The 16,707-nt window shown below is 34.0% G+C and overlaps 1 protein-coding gene across 43 annotated transcripts in view; it reads right to left on the bottom strand.

Annotated features, from left to right (window-relative positions):
* Window positions 1-16,707, bottom strand: part of Adgrl3 (adhesion G protein-coupled receptor L3) — a 1,316,738-nt gene that overhangs the window by 1,213,270 nt on the left and 86,761 nt on the right. For 4 of the 43 annotated variants that reach the window (XM_074042128.1, XM_074042120.1, XM_074042127.1 and 1 more), the window contains exon 1: window positions 1,576-3,980. The exons of the other annotated variants lie outside the window; for them this stretch is intronic. The gene's annotated coding sequence lies outside the window, so the exon portion shown is untranslated. Of the gene's footprint in view, window positions 1-1,575; window positions 3,981-16,707 lie in introns of those variants that run through there. 43 annotated transcript variants of the gene reach the window in all.

Below are 16,707 nucleotides of genomic sequence, written 5' to 3' on the forward strand. Positions count from 1 at the left end.
CTAACATTACCTTTTACCCTATCTGGCCTCCTACATTAAATGCTAGCCACCCTGGCTGGACTTTTCTGCTCCCAAAATGAATCAAATTTGTTTGCTTCAGGGTTCTTGCACTTAAACTTCTCTTAGATCATCCCAGGGGCAGAATAGGCCTCCTCCTTCTCATCATTTAGGTCTCATTCCAATTTACTTTCTTAATAGATCCTCTTTCATAAGTCACTCCCGAGCTCCATAATTTGTACTATTTTAAATGTAACTAAATCTTACCTGGAATTATTTTTAGTTAAGTTTTATATTCTTATCACAATCTGTTTCCCCTAAATGAAATTAAACTTCATGGGAACAGGGACATATTTTATCTACTGTAGTTTTGTGAATGCCTCAGTCTTGGTACATAGTAGGTATCTAACACATATCTCATAAAGGAGTACTGTGTGGACTTTATGAACTATAATTTTATAGGACACAGAATCAGAAAATGGGAGGTAGAGGCAAACTTGAAGCATGACTTGACCTGGCGTTTAACTCACTGTGCCAAGGCAACAATGTCATCTTGAAGACTCTTTATTAAGACTGAAACAGGATTGAAAATGATTTTATGAGGGGTTAGAAAACAGGTGTGAAAAGCTCAAAAACCATCTACTGTTGTGTCTCGTGGCCTCTGACTTTCTCTCATGGGTTCCAGGAACTGCAAGCATCACAGAAAGTACAACTAATGTATGTATCCAGGACTTAAAATCCAGCCCAGCTTGGTTCCCTGCCTCTGCAGCCCCTTATACTCCACCAAGATCCCTTGACCTGCCCTTGACAGTTTTAGTTCCTGACTCAAGGAAGAGGGAGAGTATTTAGGGTCCTTGCCTTACATCCTAAGGGTGACCATCACTGTATATTTTTTAGCTAGTGTAGGTAACACGGTGGCAACTCCACTCTGCCTCTATGAGTAGTTGAAATGGACAGTCATTGAAAGTCCAGTAATTGATCTTGTCTACTGAAAATAGGTTAGAGAAGCAAATACTTACCATCCATTGGGTTAGAGATCAGATCGGAAGTCAGGCAGGAGATCAACAGACAAGGCTCTGTGAACTAAGAACTTGGGCAAGACCTGACAAGCACCTCTTACTTGCTGAGATACTATACTAGACTCTTGTCAATCTTAGGCAGTGTTCCCTACTCTCTCAATACTCTTCATTCCTCACACTCTGCCCCATCCTCGACTTAGAAACTTTACCCACATATCCTTTGAATCTTAGCTTAAATGTCCATTCCTTTGGTATGTTTCCTTAAACTACCAGCTTATATTAAATCTCATACACACATATTCATACTTAAAATACTAATGATAATTTCTAATTATAATGGTTATCAATACGTATCCACTGAATGAATTAATGAGATGATTAGATAACAGATTCTTTCTCCACGAAGCATAGGAAATCAGAAGGCTTAAGAAGGATTTCCTAACACAGTACTAATGACATTGGGAGTGAACATTTCTGTTGTGGATGCCATCACACACATCAAAGAATGTTTTGCACCATTTTCAACCTCTGAACACTCGATTCCAGTAATACTCCTTACCTCAGGTTGTGACAACCAAAAAGCATCTTTAATGATTTCCAAATTTCTCCTAAGGCAGAATAAAAAAAAATCTTGTAATTGAGAATCACTGAACTAGATAGAAATAAGCTTATCAGAATCAACTGCAACATTAACAAAGATGCAAAGGCAATTTAACGGAGAAAGGAGAGTCTTTTCGATGAATGTTGCAAGAACAACTAGATATTCGCACTGGGGAAAGAAAAAGACTCTACACACAGACCTGATTCCTTTCATAAAAATTAACTCAAAGAATGACTTACACCTAAATGTAAACTGGGAAACTACATTTTTATGAGTCTATTTCTGGCTCCTCTTTTCTAGGGGTCATTTTTCTTGAGAAATTTTTAGAGTAGCTTTAGGGTCACAGATAAATTAAGAAGATTCAGGGATAACTTGAATACCTTCTGAGCTTATACTTAGATAGCCTCCCCCAACTGTCAACATGTCCTGCCATAGGGGTGCTTTGCTACTATTGATGAACCTACATTAACATATCATTATCACTCAAAGTCTGTAGCTTACATTAGAATTCACTCTTGGTGGTATAAATTCTATGGTGTATATTCTAGGGACAAATGTAAAATAACATGTCACCATTACAGTATCATCCAGAACATTTTTCACCATCCTAACTACTAATATTTTGGCAAAAAGAATCTGTCTAAACTTTGACTAATACCACAATGATTAGAAGTTAGGTGGTATCAGTATTCCAACTTCATTCTGATCCTTTTAAAATTATAATTTTTTGTGAACACTGAGATACATAAGGCATCTAGGCATGAGTAACATAATATGTAAGGGCTAGCGAGGGCAAAAGCATAGAATGTATCATGTGGGTTTCTTTTCTTTTTATGGTTATGGTCAACCCACTCTGGCCTCCAATTCATGAACCTCCTGCCTCAGCCTTGTGAGTGCTAGGATTACAGGTGCGTGCTATGGCCAGTGCATAATACAATGTAGTCTGTTTACAACATTGTTTCTCTTCCTCCACAACCAAAAGACTATTTTTCCAGGTATCCTTACAGATTAAGTGACTAAATTCCCAATTTTGAAAAGTAGGAAGTCCTGGCCCTTCAAATATGACTTCTGGTATTCCAAACCTCTTTATCAGTACCACAGCAATTTTAGGAACTATATATTCCAGCAGTGATAACAACAAAATGAAAACAACCTTAGTTTACAAAACACCATCTGGAGAAGAGGTATCCAAGAAAACAACTAATATATACTGGTGATAAGAAGACAAAAATCTTTGCGGTACTGAACTCCTTAATTATCACCACAACATATCCTGTACTGTCTTGAATTTAGTAAAAAAAATATTAGGGTTTGGGTTTTGGTTTCATCAGTGTATTGGGCAGTGAGGAAGAGGACCTAGGAAACAGAGACTTACTTTACCCACGTTGAAATTTGGCACAAATTATAATGCCCTTGCCTAAGATCTAGGTACTTTTTTATTCCCTCTTTATCAAAGCATACAATACACCTCACACACTAACTACTCATGTGAAATCTCAATCTGGCCTCAAATATGCACACCCATTCCAGTCTTTCCAATTTTTTTGAAATGTACCTCATTTATACAGAGACACTAACATTATAGGTCCACAAACACTTGAACTGGGTGATAAAATTATTTTCCCCTAAAGTGGGACAAGTAAACAGCAGCAGATGAAAGAACGTTAAAAAAAAAAAAAGAGAGAGAGAGAAGAAAAATTCTGATATTAGAAGACATGGGAAAAGAACTTCTTAGAAAGCAGTAATTATAATGTGGATGTCATCATTTTCACACACTGTCTTTACTCTAAAAGAGCTCAAAAGATTCTGGATTTGATCTTGCAATTTCAATGCACATGTGAGTGCCTGAGAAAACTACTGATTCTCACAAAATATTCTCTTTGAAGAGTAGGATACAGTTGTATGCCCCAATGGATTGATCACTTAGCTACACTCTGAAATAACCTATGCCCTTGGTAAAACATGGAAAATCAGTACTGTTCTTCACAGAGAGAAAACAGATTCTGCTCTTAAGCATCCATTATATAAAAGTCAGGAAAAACAGCAAAACTATCTGCACTACGTCAGAAGCTGATACTGTGGGTACAGTCTAGGTATCAATAGCCTAACCACTCTTTTCATCTATAAACATGTTTATTTAACAAATAAATGGTCTTTAAATGGTTCATCATAATTAACTGGTTCGTTTTATATGTCCTCATTTATTAGGTTTTAGTCAGGAGAAATAAAGTCTCTAATTTTTTAAGAGATCTCAGATTCTACACATGATCTCAGAAAATAGACAGCAAGAGACACTACCTAGAATGTTTCTAAACCTTAACTTTCCCATGATTTTTTGAAATTCAACAAGCAGAAGACCCTTGAACAGTATGTTGCATTTATATGTAATATTTAAAGGTTAAATGGTACACATACATTCTACACAGTTTGTACTACATGCCAACTGCCAAAAAATAATTACTTACATCCCAAAATGAGTGAGTGAATTCCATATATATATATATATATATATATATGTATATATATACATCATATACATTTTATACATTTTATATTTTATATATATATATAAAGTTGCTTGGAAAGGAGAAAAATAGATAAATTAGCATAATTCTTTCTTTCTTCAATATCCTTGGCAGCAAGGAATAAAACCCCCCACTGGTAAAAAGCTGTTCCATCTGCCATTCTATTACAAGAACAGTTCGTTTTCTTGGAAAGATGATTTATGGGACAATCAAATCCATGTTTCTTTTTTGTTGTTTTTGATTTTTCAGTGGAAGATGGTGGTAGGGAGATTTTTATGGAGAATATCTACGAAATCTACTGTGGGTTAGTTGGTGAAGACATGAAAATACCAATATTCTGAACAAATTATCAGCAACTTAACCTTCCTTTTTTTTCCTTCCAACCTCTTCAAAGTATGAGGTTCTTATTCTTATGTGAAAACACTAGAGTGCTATACATGATTTATCAAGAAAGTTATTTACATAAATTAAGCAATTTTAGTATGATAAATGATTATTGTAAATAGCATTTGGGAAATATTATGGTGAAGTTAATTGTCTTGCTAATTTTCACACATAGGTAGTAAGTAGGCAAGACGTTAAGAACATTCCAGTGGGTACTCTGCTGCATTTTCATTTATGCAGGCTTGATAGCGGGTGGAGGTAGTAAGGAAAAGTATGGAAAAGAGTTGACCCAAACACCCTTTGGACTACAATGGCGTAGTTAAATTAGGATATCAGATATCCTGACTTCAGATATTGAACCTATAGTAGATCAAGCCATCTTTTAATTCACTGAATTCAAATAAATTTATTTTTAAAAATTGGCAAGTGCAAGTTCCTTTTTTCCTTGACATTTTCTTCCCCCAGAAAAGTCAGTAAGAAACAAGCAATATTTAAAACCTTACATTTTCCTGACACAAATGAATTTTGATACTTTGAAATTTACTTTGGAGCTATTTAATTTGAGTATTTTTTTATCTATATTGTGCCCCCAAAATGTAATTGAAGAACTTGGCAAACAAGTATTGCAAATAAAAAGAATAAAGTAAAAGGGCAAAAGTGCATTATATATTTCATGGTATCAACTTTTTAAATAAGACAATAAACTATTCAATCAGTTAAGTTGATTATACATATTCCTCTTGCCCCGGTTTCATGGTTTTCAGAATGATAACCTTATGATGAGAGGAAGCTTCCAGAGACCCTTATATAACTAGCTATATTTTCAGAATTATTGTTCCATTAGGTTAATTTTTCTACTTTATGACTTCATTAATCTCTCATTTTTAACAGTCCCCAGTACAAATTAGATACTTTATAGAATTTATTTTTATGACTGTTGGTTTTTTATTGTATTATGAGTTTCAGATGCATTTAAATTGCCATGTTGAATTAACACACTAGCATTAGAGTGAACAAACAGGTTAAGCATAGTAAATGTCCCCAAGGAAGTCTTAAAAACACTAAGGTGTGAAGACAAAAATACTTTCTGGTCACTCAAACTAAAACCTCAAAGGCAATGAGAACAAAGCAATAACTGATCTGGCAGAAATCCTTTTATCCCTCCCTCTCTTCTCACCACCACCCCTCCAGGGCAGTTCCAGTCTTTCACCAACCCTTTCATTCTCAGAACTGTGATGGAAGGAAATTCTTCTCTTTTCTCCACAAGGTATGTTCCCCTTGAAGGAAAGGAAGAATTGCTAAGAATCTAGCTTTCAGTGGGCTGTAATCAATTTGTGTGGAGTTAAATGCATGAAAGTTACTGCTCTAGTGTGAGGGCCTTCTCCTTTCTCATCCTTCCCAAGTAGCAAGTCACTAGAAAAAGCCTTGCTCTTGTTCTCTGAGAATCTAAATTCTCCAGTTTTTCCTTCTTCAGATGAGTAAGTCAGAGTATTTTAGGAAGATGCAGTTGAAAATTACCTTTTCAGCCAACCTACATTTTCTAAATTAGCCTTGACAATTCTAAAAACGTCAGTTTGATCTTAATTTCCCAACTGGCTCAGAAAAGAGAGAGAAGAAACAAAATTATTTGCACTATTCAACTCTCAACCAATGGGACAAAAACTTAAATGACTAATTATCCAATGATTAGACTATAGAATTCATCGTAGAACAATGTGCTATACATCTTACATCACCTTTTATACACGTACCAATTTATCCATACTGTTTTCATACTTTTTAAAGCATCCCTATCATTTACCTACTTTTGTGCTTCAAGTTCATTAACCGAAATTTGCAATTCATGAACATATTTGTCATAGAATAGCACACTAAGAATAGTTTCCTTTCAAAACAAAAATCATTATCTTTACAATAGTGAAACGTAACAAATAACAAAATAATTTATGAAAAGCAGTCATTAATGTTAAAGACCTCCAGTTTAAATTCCATCTGCTTAATTCATTTGATATATTGATCTGAGCAAGGAATTTAGTATTGCTAATAGCTACTTTTCTAATACATAAAATAGTGATAAAAATACTATTTTTTAAATTTGACTTTGAGGTTGACATGGTATTTCACAATGATGTAAGGCAAATAAAAAAAGTGACAAAATATTTTAGATATTCCTATAACTGTGTAGTAGTAACATTTTTCACTTTTATGTTAATTTTCAAAAATAAATATCCAGGCTCATCGTAGTAGAAAGATAATCTGTGAAACTATGGCTCAGGATTCAATTCTCACCTTGACAACTAATTACTTGACATTGAACAAGTCAACCTTATTCATTCTGACTCTCAGTTCTTGCATCCAGAAAATATTACATTAAAAACTTATCATTTTTTTATACAGAGATTCAATAATGAATCTAACATGGGGTGCACATAGTAAGCATCAAACTTATCTTTTCCCTTCTTTCCTTCCCATGACTAAAGGAATGAGAACATCTTACTCAGCCAAGATTGGCAACAGTAGCTATAGGCTTTGGACTTTATCTGGTATAAAGATTTCATTTCTTTGCCCTATAAAATTAGAATTCTAGCAAGTGGTTTCACAACAGGGAAATGGCTAAACAGGGGAAAGCAGGGAACATTTTTGAGGGAGAGAAATGTTCTAGGTCTTACTTTGGGAAGTGATTATACAGTTTTATACAACTATTATGAATCATTGCACATATGAATTTAAAAAAATCATAATAGTTTGGGGATAATTAAAATATGGAGAATGCCAAACAGAATCATTTAAGAGAATGATTTAGAAGTTTGCACACTATTTTATATTAATTGTGTATCAAATTTTAAAATACAGGGTGAATCTTAAGAGTTAGAAAATGAAAAGGTTTCACAGAAAGATGCTGCATATTTTCTTCTATGAACCATTTATTTTTAAATAATTATAGAAAAAAAAGAGTTTGAGTCACTTACCAATACTTTAAGAACAAGAGATGTCACATGGAAATCTTGATGCTGTACTTCATTTTCAAAATCAAGAGATCTGATAAGGGTGAACCCATATTTCAAGGGAACAGTTACTGAAGCTGAATAAAAGCTAACCCTTGACAAAGATTCTGACCCATACCCTACCAGTTTTATTTCTTACACCAACTACACCTACTTAACTGAACACAAGTCCCCCTGACATTGCAATCCATTCTCCAACACCATTGTAATATATTTTTTTCCACTTTAAACTTGCACTCCCTCTGGAAGAATATGAGAAGACACATTAGCTCTGTAATGAAATAATAATGTAGAAATTAGAATACATGTATCCCTACTACCTTGAAACCTAAATGTAATCGAAAATTCATTTTTTTCCAAGGAAGATATTCACAATTAAAGGACTGTAATAATAGTGCATCCTGTATATTAAAGATCCACATAAAATAATTGGAGCAAAGCTTGTGTAAAATCTGTGGTTACAAGAAATTGGGGGGAAGGGGCATTGATGGGATTTAAACTCAGGGCCTCATGCCTACTAGGCAGGCACTCTACCATTTGAGCCACTCCACCTGCCCTTGTTCCCTTGTTACAAAGAATTAAATACATCAAAGTATTCCAACAAATGGCTTATGCAAGGAACAAAAGCTAATGATGAATTACAAAATATGAATTGTTTGCTTTTGAATACAACAATCTTGCCTGCCAACTTACTGTTATAAATATGACCTAGGACTGTGCTATTCTTTTTGTCTACATCTTGAGTAACAGTATCCAAAGACAAAAGGTTCTAAGGCAGACACCAAGGCTGCCCTGTCTTAACTGATTCAATTTCAGGACTGTCAGAATACCTTCCAATGGTTCTTATCTTAGGATGTAAAGAATTTTCTTATCAATGGTCCATGATGCTCTGGCACATCAGTAAGCAGTCACTATATGAGGAAAACTAATTTGAGAGATTTAAATCAGTGAGAGGACATCCAATAGGAGTTTTACCAATCAAAACATCTAAGATCAGAAAAATACTTTTGTAAGGAAAACACACACATAGGTGCACACACGTGGGCGCATGCACACATACGTCTAGAGAGACAGAGACAGATCAGAGAGAGAAACCACACTCACAAAATCAATTTATCCTTAAAAGAAAATCCTAAAATTACAGCAAATGTGAGAATGGGAAATGATCAGGATGCAAATGCTGAAAAACATTCACACATTATTAAAGCAACAATGCACAAAGCACAAAAATCACAGGCATAAGCTTAAAACTAATTATTTTTCTTATAAAAAAGAATTGGGGTATCCTCTCACTGTGATTTGTCATTAAAGAACTTGTTTTCCAGTAGCATAACCTAAAGCAAAGATCCAGGCTATTTAATGTTTACTCAATAATGTAAACAAACAAGCCAGAAGCCTCATGACCTGCAATACACAGAGAGAATGTCCTTAAAATAGTACAGTGGATATTCCCTTGAGAATTTCACAACTATTGGATTAAAATCAATTTCACTACAAAATGAGAAACAAAGATTGAGTCAATTACCTGAGGAGAAAACCAATCCACACAAGGAAGCCTTTACCTCTGTGAAGGCTGCAGAAGAGCAAGGCAGGAGGCTACTACACAAATACTCTACAATTATCAGCAGCTGCTACACCAGCAACATTGTATCACTCACTGACCTGGAGTGTCTTTCACATCTGTGCACAGTAGTCACAGCTGCTGCCTAAGTCAGACAATGAGCATCTTCACTCTCCTGAAAAAACAAGGTGTTTATTATCGTCTAATACTGAACATGACACCTTGTGAAAAGGGCATTCTGAATTGTATGCAAATGTGAATCTATAAATTGCAATTTGTGTGAGGTTTAATATATTTTTATTTTCCTGACAAATCCATGTTTTATGTAACTGCTAGGATTTATGAAATAAAATGAAGGACTCAAACTGTATTGGAACCATTTATGTAGTTCATAAAATGTTTAAGTATTCAGAAACAGTTTAAAACCGTAAGAGAAAGCTATGCTAACCTCAAAAATCTCACCCCTTGAGTACTTAATGATGTCATTTGAAATACAAAATATGTAAACATCTAACCAATTAATATTTACATGAAAATAATAAGACTACAAACAGTCAAAGAAAGTGACAGATTGAGACGTATAATGATATTTTCCAGAAATAGTTTCTATCACAGCTAATTTTAGGTAAAATTTGCAAAACAAGGAAAAGTGCTGAGGAAATCTAAGTTCATCAGTATTATCTTAACAACTGACAACATTTATATAGCATGTTCCATATGCAGGGCTCCATTCTAAGCACTTACCATACACTAAGTCATTAATCTTTACAACAGCACATCTAATTCGTCCCAATTTACAGATGAGAAAGCTATGTTAAAGGAAAATGAAGTGATATTTTTCCCCTAAAAATCTACACCTACTCAGGACTAACAGTTGGCTTTTCATGTAGGCATGCTATCATGCCGGCTCTGAAAGTTTAACTACTAAACAATTAGTATCCAAGCTACTCTGCCTCCCAAGAATCAAATGTGCTGTGTTAATTCCATAAAGAAGAGGACTAGCACTGGAGGTGAGGCTTAAGCAGTAAGAGCACTTGCTAGCATGTTGGAAGCCTCTTGCGTTCAAACCCCACTACTGCCAAAACCAAACAAAAAACCCTACTCAATTAGCATAGCCACACAAGTTGATATCTGTGTTTATGGGTTCACTAATTTTTGAAGGTACCAATGAGTTGCATGCTACAATTAATAATACACACTTATCTTTGGAGAGTAGATTTCATTTCTTGAAAAGGCAAAATGTATTTTGAATTAATTGGATGAGTGGGTGACAGAAATGCTTCACAGACAGTGAGAAGTTCCAAAAATGTTTGCACAATACCTCATCACTGGAATAAGTATAGTCTTCTAAAATGACCACTTTAAAAGACGGTTTCATTTGAACTAACTAGACTAATTCTAGTAGCTTGTTTTTTAAAACTACATTATTCTGTAGTTATATCTCCTAATCTAAAATGAATAATGATCAGAATTTTGTGAGGATTTTTAACATTATCAATATGTACAATACATGCTGACAACTTTTGAACCCAAATAATCAAAACTTCATCAAAATTTATAAGTGAAACTAAATCTTTTAAACTATAACATAAAGATTTTTTTCAGTCTAGGTAGAAAAAGACAAAAGAGAAAATGAAAGACTGTCAAGGGAAAAGTAAATGCTCAGTCCACAGATTGTTCAAATTTTAGTTAAAAATTCCCAATTTTAATAATTCATTCCAAATGCCTAGTTTTTATTTAAAAACATAAGGACAGACTGGATTTTGAAGCACTTGCTTAAATTCCCCCATTAGGCTACACTTGATCACCTCGGGCTCTGTGCAGATTCTCACTCTCCACACTGGTGGCTTTTGACCCATCAACCCTTTTCTTTCTCATCCCCCATCTTTTTCCTTTATCACTCTTGCCCTACTGCTTCCCATAGTTGCCCTTTTAATAAAATCCAAGGCTCACTTACTCTAGGAAATACAAACTTCTCCAGTCTGATCTCAAACACAAGCTTATGCTGATTCATGTTTGTAATAATATCATGCATTTCTGATTCTCATTTGCCTAAGGGAAAACTTCTTCAGACAAGAGATTATGACATAATCTTTACAGTATAATCTAGAAGTTACTTAAAAACTTAGTCTCACTTAAGTTTTATGGACATCTTCAAACTAATTTCTAGGCATTTATTTCTCGCCTTTTTCAAACTTGATCTATATGTTTTTGAAGGTCAAATATTGAGTTTTGATTCTGGAAAAAAATAATTAAAAAGCTCTAGTAGTAAGCACTACAAATTTCAAAGTTTAAATTTTCTTTTTAGGATCATTATTGTTACGTCTTATTTTTCTTCTGTGGTTTCCTCTTCATATATTGAAGGAAATTTCATTCACGAATTTTATTTCACAAATGCTTATTTAACTATTTCACCACTAGGGGAGTAATAAGAGGCAAAGTATCAAAGAGAGATTATCTGAAGGCCTTTTTGGGGGGAAGAAATTTTTTGCACCAATTAAGATAGTTGTAAGTGTATTTAAAATATTGACACAAGATCGGCAGCTGCTCACATTCTGCCTGAAAGGTTTACTACTGGCAGTAACTCCCAGCAGCTGCGTGTTTGAAACGTGAGAAAACATTTGGACAGTTCGAATAGCCTGATTTTCCCCTTAAAATCTGTTTGGCAAAACTTCCTGGCAGTTAATATCATCCTGTGAAAAAAGCTTTTTAAAAAAGTGTTTGCATCTCTTCATAAAACTTATTTTACCAGTCTTGACAGTATTTTCAAAAGCAATATTTTAAACTCACGCTCTTCTTATTGACAGCTAATATGTTTCTTCATTTACCCAGAACAAATGGAAAATGAATTGCAAGGTAGTTCCAGTTTATTTTTAATAACATGTGATCCATAGTGAAATATTTTTAAGAGATCTGTAGTTTTTATCAGTGAGTTTGAAATCTTTATTAGGAGACTGCTTCATATTAGGATTTAGAGAACTCGTTCTTAAGCACTACGGCAAATTTGCAGTAATAGTTCAAACATCTTAACTTATTCCTGCAAGAGACATACAGTGAAAATCAGCGAGAGCTGTCTCATCCATCCATGCACTCTATGTAAAATAACTACTGCCCAGGGACATGTAATTTGTGAGCTCAACTTTTATAATAATTTTCTGAGCATTTCCTTTCCTTAATGGGTGTTCCTCTCTTGCTTTAACTGCTTTCCTCTCATTCACTTTCAAGTATGTCATGGCCTCTGCAGTGTTACCCCTTATCTAAGGCAGAGCAATCTAAAGGATATTGATTTATGATGGCTGTGTAATTTACACACTCTGCAATTTTCCCCCTAAGATTTATTCAAAAAATAGATTGTACATTAAGCTTGGCATTCATTAGGCTTGCCCATTCCAATTTCATATTAATCCTACATCAGATTTGTTTGGAAGATTTATGCATTTAGAGTATGTATAGTTGTTTGGCAGATTTTAAAGTATTTGCAAATCCAAGTAAGCCTTTAAGATATATATGTACTGAAACACTGGGTGAAAGTCAGTTGTACCAGAAACCTACAATTACATGGAGATAAAATACTAGAATTATATGTTCAAAATATGTTACATGGTGAACATGAATTTTTAAGAACTTGTTAAATTTAATCTAAGTTCTTTATTTCACTAAAAGAAATAGAAGAGATTTATCCATTAGTAAAGTATAAGGTGGATATATCTGTAAATGTATAAAGCATTCACCCTTCAGCAGGGTCCTATTGCTTTCCTACAAAAAGAAAACTGGACCCTAATATTTGTTAATGAACAAGACAAGAAGTGAAAATTTGAAAGTTAAATAACAACAGAAATAATATTAGATGCCCCACATGTCTTCTACTATAAAAACTTAAATTTTCTTGGTGAGCTTTTAAAACATCTTTAGTGCTATGAGTTTACTAATGAACTGTGAAGTTTTAATTATGAGGTTTTGCCAATAACTGAGAATAGCTTACAGTGTTAATCTTCAAGAAGAACCACCTGGATCCCTACCGGTGTATATATATATATATATCAAAGTCAAAATACAAGTTGTCAGGTCATATGATGTAAGTATTTCTCTTTTCATATAACCTAAATTGAATTAAAATTTATATAATGTTCCTCATTTGGTCAGATCAATAGCGACTCTGAAAATAAAACAGATCTTTTAAAAAATGTAAAGCACTCAGCAGAAGGTGGCAACATTGAACATAGATTGACAACACTAATTCCATATGTGGTTTAAAAGCCAACTGCCAGCAAACTGATAATCTGACTCAGCATGACATCTCATTTCCTTTACTTTTAGAATAAGAAGGAAATTAACTGTGGATGCTGACAGAAACATGGTCCTTCATTTAAGACATTAGAGGAGAAGAACATGATCAAGCACATAAAATCATGAGAACCTGACATTATACAAAAGAAGTCTATGAAAGCAGATACATGATATAGCCTTGCTATGTGGCTGTACTAATTAGTATTTATATTTGTGCTTTGATTATAAAGTATGAAGTGCTCTCTCAGTGTTCTGAACAGTGATAGACCACTGAATGTCAGCACTGACACATCACAGAAAAGAGGGAGGAAAGGTGTGGAAGACAGCCCAGTGTCAGAAAGACACAGAAAACAAGTTGCAATTTAAGATAATTACTTTCTAATGTAATCATAGACATATCACATATTTAAAAGCAAGCTAAATATTTATTACTTACTGCACTTATTATCTTGAATGTATAAAAGTAGAATTGTAATACCTCTGTATTAAAGGTGCTCCAAAATTTATAACTGTTCAAATAGTTACAATTTTTGATTGCTCAGTGACAAAACCATGAAAATAAAAGCTGACACATGATTAAACTACAGTGGCCTCTAATGAATCATTTGAAGTCATTTATTTGGAAATGGAACCCTTTATAACCTTTTCTGTTATTAAAACATATCAATCTAATCAATTTAATTTTCAACACAGATATCACTTTTTCCTACCTGTCAAAATATACAATGGACTTCTACTGAGCATAAGTAATTAATTTTAACTACAGAAGTGAAGAACCCTGCTATTTAAGGATTTAATTTTATTATTATTTTTAATGTAGAAATGGTTGTCCTGATGGTTATTATTTGGCTGAATGAATTGAACTGTGGCTCCCTGGGCAGCTGCTGACATAATGACTGATTGTGCTCAGAGCAAAGAATGTGAATGATAAATTTTGAAAGGCTCTAGAATTTGTGAATAACAAAAGTAGCTACAGTTTCTAAAATCCAACCATTTGTTCTGAGCAACAAAAGAAGACTCAAAGGCTTTTGTTTAATGAGATGATTCAAAAACAGGATACAGAGGAATTAAGGGTTATCTCTAAGAGTACAATTGAACAAGCAGCTTGTGTGTCCAAGCAGGAAGATCACAAATTCAGGCTGGTTAACATGGTATAAATGGAAGTAATCTGATTCTATTCCTCTTAATAACATAGTATTCTTGCGACTTCGTCTTTTTATCTTAAAAAAGCACACAAAAATAACAGCCATTTAAATAAGTCTTTCACAGACAGGTTACTGTTTACTTTTTAAATATTTAATAATTAAAGCATCACTCAAAATAATTTGCAACAAAAGTACTGCAAATCATGAAAGAAGTAAAAATCAATTGAAATTTTGGTTGTAATATGTACTAGCTCTGTAATGATGAGAAACTGATTTTTATACCTCAGTTTCCCAGCATATAAAACAGCTTCTTTATAAGATTCTACATGTGAAACTCACAGCAGAAGGCAAGTACTCTAATTCTGGCTGGTAGAAGGATGGCGTAGGAAGGGCAGAGATGGCAACAACAGTAGTTTTAAGTACTTCAAGTACCGTTCCAGGGGATGCCTTAAAGGAACCTCACATTGGAAATGAGAGAATGGAGGTTAACTGACTAAGCTATATAAAAAACTTTTTAAAAAGTAAAACTTTAAGAGTTCATCTCATTCACCAATGATCCACTGCCCCTGCCCCCTTACTATGTGTGTTCCTTTAAAGGACTATGAGTCAAGTTAAAAAAAAAAAAAAAAGACACCTTCTTTGGGCAGGAATAAGACATGCAGAAATTCAAGATAAAAATTAAAAGTGAGGTAAATTTTTATCATTTCCAATGATGAGTCAGAAATTGATTTTTCAGTGTTTTTATTTTCCCTGTGTTTTTCAAAGTATGTACAGTAGTCCACCCTTAACCAAAATACATACATTCTAGGACCCTTAACAAATGTCTATATATACATTAGTACAATGAACTTTTATTTATCAATGAGGCATAGTAAGAAATTAATACAAATGAGAATAAAATAGAACAATTGTAACAATCTATTATAATAATTACAGAAATGCTGTCTTATCTCAAAATATTTTATTGTACTGTATTCATACTTCTGCTTGTAATGATGTGATGTGATTCAATGCCTGTGTGATGAGATGAAGTGAGAATAGCATAGGCCTTGTGACACAGTTAGACTACTATTGAACTTCTAATAATAAAAAGGATCTCCTACTTCTAGTGTTCGTAAAGACGTCCATGGCTGGATATCAGAAGCAGATAATGTCAACGATTAAGGTTTGAAGGTCCTCCATAGTTGAGGGGTTTCTTACTACCAAAAACTTTTGGACGAACATTGCAATAAGAAGTTGTTCTCGCCTGTTTCATCAGTGTTACTATAAAGGTTGGGACTCTTCACTGGTCATATATGTAACTTTAATATTGCATTCCACCAAAGGATTATTATCCAAAATGTGTCCATTAAAATATATACAAATTTCAGTAGTGCTCACGTTGCTGGTTGGCTTTCAGTTTCTTCTGCTTCTTCCTCATCAATAGATGACTCAATAAGTTCTTTCGATTCCTCATTTTTTAACACTTGTCAACATGTTCTTCAACACATTCTTCCCCTTCTTCAGCCAGCAAATCTTTCTCCACCAACTTTTCTTGCTTATGAATGATCACTCTAATTTCTCCATAGATCCCTGGGAAGCATTTAAAAATCATTCCTGATTTCACTCTGTAAGTTCTTCCAGAAGGAATTTGTGGTCTCTGGTTTTGATTTATTCACTGTAGCTTTGTTGAATGTTACTGTATCAGCAATAGCGATTGCAGTTAAAAACTTGCTTTGGATGGTCTTTTTCTGCAATCGAATTCTTTAACTGTGCCAAAAATATATTAGCAGGTTCTTCATCAACAGACTCAGCTTCTCCAGTATTTTTTATATTTGTCAGTCCAAACATATTCCTGAATCTCTGTAACTATTCCTTAATTGCAGTAAATGGTGTGATATCACTTGTTTCTCAGAATCTCTTATTAAGTTCTCATGTGAGCCCAATGCTCTCCAGTACAACCCATTGCTATCTATCAGAACACATTTTTTTGTTCAAGTCTTCTATCCACAAATGTAATGCCTTGCTACTTAACTCAGTATTTACAATACCTTTTGAATGTACCTTTTGCAGTTATAGGTGAGAGAGAGAAACTAGCATACATTTCTTTTTCCTTCACAATTTCATGGACAGGAAATTCATTCTTGCCATAGACCTTTGCAACACATGCATACAATTTGTTTTTCTTTCCTTTCAAAGAAAAG

The sequence above is a fragment of the Castor canadensis genome, chromosome 9 (assembly GCF_047511655.1).
Source record: "Castor canadensis chromosome 9, mCasCan1.hap1v2, whole genome shotgun sequence".
Taxonomy (NCBI): domain Eukaryota; kingdom Metazoa; phylum Chordata; class Mammalia; order Rodentia; family Castoridae; genus Castor; species Castor canadensis.